Source organism: Babylonia areolata, chromosome 10 (genome assembly GCF_041734735.1).
Source record: "Babylonia areolata isolate BAREFJ2019XMU chromosome 10, ASM4173473v1, whole genome shotgun sequence".
Classification (NCBI taxonomy): domain Eukaryota; kingdom Metazoa; phylum Mollusca; class Gastropoda; order Neogastropoda; family Buccinidae; genus Babylonia; species Babylonia areolata.
The window spans coordinates 40,577,410-40,582,026 of record NC_134885.1 but is presented as its reverse complement, the minus strand read 5'-3'; the positions used below and the strand labels follow the sequence as shown (position 1 = coordinate 40,582,026).

General features: G+C 39.2%; 1 protein-coding gene across 2 annotated transcripts in view; it reads left to right on the top strand.

Annotated features, from left to right (window-relative positions):
* Positions 1-4,295, top strand: part of LOC143287002 (tetraspanin-9-like) — a 14,901-nt gene extending 10,606 nt beyond the window's left edge. Inside the window, exons 7-8 of one of the 2 annotated variants that reach the window (XR_013055901.1) lie at positions 1-659; positions 754-4,295. The exon at positions 1-659 is cut by the window's left edge and continues 1,389 nt beyond it. The gene's annotated coding sequence lies outside the window, so the exon portion shown is untranslated. The other variant, XM_076595005.1, reaches the window with a different exon arrangement.
* Positions 4,296-4,617: the final 322 nt, after the last annotated feature.

The window sequence follows — 4,617 nt, the reverse complement described above, 5'->3', positions numbered from 1 at the left end:
CCTGACTCACACACTCTCTCTCTCTCTCTCAGATACACACTCACACACACTCACATATGTACACACACACACATAGGACATGCACAAACATGCACACAAAACTCTCTCTCTCTCTCTCTCTTTCTCTCTCACACACACTCACTCACACACACACACACACACACACACACACACACCATGTCTTGTTTCAGAGATTGCGGTGCTACAGGTGTAGAAGAATAAAGAAAAAAATCCTGTGCGACGTTTGCAGTTGTTCAGTGTGACTTTAGATACTGAGTCAGTAACATGATTACCGACATGGATATGCTGTCTGATTTGATATTCTTTATATTTATGAATGTAAATTTCCACTTTTGGTTCTTTTTCATGCATTAGCTATATTTTTTAAATCATTCATGTCATTAACATTATCATAAGCTTTGCATTTGTCATCAGCTTATTCCTTTCAAGTTGTTTGCCATAAAGTATGCTGCTGTGTTTGTGTTTGTGTGTGTGCATTTTTTGCTGTCTTTTACATCTCAGAAGTTGATTTAATCATAATTACAGAACAAAGATAGTACACACGCTTGATACAAGATGTACAGATTGTACCCGAAGAATATGTAATTTTGAACTTCAGGAAAGGATAATGCTGTATTCATCTCTTCGAACAGACAAAGGTGACGAATGAGACGAGAGATTGTACCCGAAGAATCTGTAATTTAGAACTTCAGGAAAGGATAATGCTGTATTCATCTCTTCCAACAGACAAAGGTGACAATGCAGAATGAGATGAGAGATTGTACCTGAAGAATCTGTAATTTAGAACTTCAGGAAAGGATAATGCTGTATTCATCTCTGTGAACAGACAAAGGTGACAATGCAGAATGAGATGAGGAAGCATCGTGTTTTGACCTTTGTACCTTCCGCAGGCAAATCAATCAAACATATAAGTGAAAACAAAGGAACAAAAGACCTTGCTGCAGTTTGACATCTTGAATACGGTGTCAGAAATCTCACGACACTTCTGATACAACATTCAAGGCACCCTAATATCACTTCAGGTGGAAAGACGTTAAACTGAAGACATTTCAAGGCACCATTTAACTTATGTCATGACTACTGATAAAAAAAAAAATTGAAGACCCCATTCACCACATTTGAAACTAAGTGTTTGCATTTCTTTGTCTTTGTTTTTTTTCGTTTTTTTTCCTTTGTATGTTTTATTGTTTCACCTGTAAAAGGCCTTAGGATCAAACCACATGGCTTCTTCATCTTGTTTCATTTTGTAACCTGTGTTTTTGTCTCTGAATTTGATATGAGTACAATTTCGTTTTTGAAGTGCCTTCATTCAATTTGGCCTGCAGTCAGCCTTTTCATTCATTCAGTTTACAACTTTGCCTTATCTGGGAAATCAATTCATGCTTTAGTAGTTTACATTTGGGTTTATTATCTTGGAAATCAATTCATGCTTTGAAAGTTTACATTTGGGTTTATTATCTAGGAAATCAATTCATGCTTTTGTAGTTCACATTTGGGTTTATTATCTAGGAAATCAATTCATGCTTTTGTAGTTTTACAATTGGGTTGATAACCTCCAGGTAACACCTTTGTTATATCTAGGAAATGATAATTTCTGGTGCACAAGTTTTGGGGTGCTAGATTAGTGGACGGGCGCAATAGCCGAGTGGTTAAAGCGTTGGACTGTCAATCTGAGGGTCCCGGGTTTGAATCACGGTGATGGTGCCTGGTGGGTAAAGGGTGGAGATTTTTACGATCTCCCAGGTCAGCATATGTGCAGACCTGCTAGTGCCTGAACCCCCTTCGTGTGTATATGCAAGCAGAAGATCAAATACGCACGTTAAAGATCCTGTAATCCATGTCAGCGTTCGGTGGGTTATGGAAACAAGAACATACTCAGCATGCACACCCCCGAAAACGGAATATGGCTGCCAACATGGCGGGGTAAAAACGGTCATACATGTAAAAGCCCACTTGTGTACATACGAGTGAACGCAGAAGAAGAAGGAGCTAGATTAGTGACCTCCTATTGTAATTCAGCATTATTTTTTAGATAATGCCTTCGTTGTATCTAGGAAATTATAATACCTGGAGCACAACTGTTGGGGTGCTTGATTAGTGAGCTGTTGTACTTTCAGCATTTTTTTTTTTTTTTTTTCACATTCTTGAATTTCGAGATATTCTAGTGAGGCAGAAGTACAGGTACATCTTTAAGCCTCAAACGCGTGAGTTCCTTAACCATACTTTTCGTCTAGTCCCTCGCAGTTCTTTGTATCAGGGAAAAGGGAAGGGGGTTCTGAGTGGGAATCATGTCTTGCTTCCTTTGTTTTCATTCTGTTCATGGGCATATTTCCTACACATATCTCATGGACATAGCATTTCCCCCACACACATCATGGACATAGCATTTCCCTACACATATCTCATGGACATAGCATTTCCCCCACACACATCATGGACATAGCATTTCCCTACACATATCTCATGGACATAGCATTTCCCCCACACACATCATGGACATAGCATTTCCCTACACATGTCATGGACATAGCATTTCCCTACACATATGGACATAGCATTTCCCTACACATATCATGGACATAGCATTTCCCTACACATATCTCATGGACATAGCATTTTCCCCACACATATCATGGACATAGCATTTCCCTACACACACATCATGGACATAGCATTTCCCTACACATATCATGGACATAGCATTTCCCTACAAATATCTCATGGACATAACATTTCCCCCACACATATCATGGACATAGCATTTCCCTACACATATGGACATAGCATTTCTCTACACATATCTCATGGACATAGCACTCCCCCACACATATCATGGACATAGCATTTCCCACACACATATCATGGACATAGCATTTCCCCACACATATGGACATAGCATTTCCCTACACATATCTCATGGACATGGCATTTCCCCCACACACATCATGGACATAGCATTTCCCTACACATATCATGGACATAGCATTTCCCTACACATATCTCATGGACATAGCATTTCCCCCACACATATCATGGACATAGCATTTCCCACACACACATGGACATAGCATTTCCCTACACATATGGACAGCATTTCCCTACACATATCTCATGGACATAGCATTTCCCTACACATATCATGGACATAGCATTTCCCTACACATATCTCATGGACATAGCATTTCCCCCACACATATCATGGACATAGCATTTCCCTACACATATCTCATGGACATAGCATTTCCCCCCCACATATCATGGACATAGCATTTCCCCCACACATATCATGGACATAGCATTTCCCCCACACACATCATGGACATAGCATTTCCCCCCCACATATCATGGACATAGCATTTCCCCCACACATATCATGGACATAGCATTTCCCCCACACATATCATGGACATAGCATTTCCCCCCCACATATCATGGACATAGCATTTCCCCCACACATATCATGGACATAGCATTTCCCCCCCACATATCATGGACATAGCATTTCCCCCCCACATATCATGGACATAGCATTTCCCCCCCCACATATCATGGACATAGCATTTCCCCCACACATATCATGGACATAGCATTTCCCCCCCACATATCATGGACATAGCATTTCCCCCACACATATCATGGACATAGCATTTCCCCCCCACATATCATGGACATAGCATTTCCCTACACACCCCACCACTTGTCCACATGAAGATTGTTGCAGTTATTCAAAATTTGGAGAGAAGAAAAACAACAAAAAACTTTAAATTGAATGGAGTATGTTCTTTCAGCAGAAGACCAGCAGGTTAAATGAAATCTGTAAAAATTTTGTGTGTTGCTGGCTGGCTGGCTGCGTGACGGTCAAATAAAATTTTTTTGACAGACTTTTGAATTTGTTACTTTCACATTAATACATGCATGATTTGCTGGGAAAAAAAAGAAGAAAAACCCAACAACAACAAAAAACCAAACAAAACAAACCAACAAACAAAAACCCAATGACAATGATTGCTTGAATAAATCTTGACAATTTTTTTTTCTTGGTTAAGTTACAGGTAACCAATGGCATATTTCTTGGGAAAGTGTGATGTATCATTGGCTTCTGAGAATGGTTTGCAATGTAGCCACAACTATTAACACTACCAGCCCTGTTTATTGTATTATATTACTCTGTCTGTGAAAGTGAATCTGTGCTGATGGTAGTCTCATCGCTGATATGTACCCATGCTTTTTCATTAAAAAAAGATGAATAAAGATTTGTATTATAATTTTGTGCATATTTTTGTGTGTGTTTATTTATTTATTTATTTATTATTATTATTATTTTTTTTTTACAGTTGTTTTGTGTGAATGGACTTGTCCGTATCAGTTTAACTGCGATTTTGGAAAGTCTTGAGAAACGAGGTAACATGGAAAGTTTGTTTCTGTACTGTACAGTTTCAGTTTCTCAAGGAGACGTCACTGCATTTGGACAAATCCATACATGCTACACCACCTCCAGGCAGATGCCTGACCAGCAGCATAACTTTAGTCAAGTCTTTAGTGCTTGCAAATATTTCTCTGAGCTTATCAGAGTGGATTTCTTCTGCATGAGTTTGC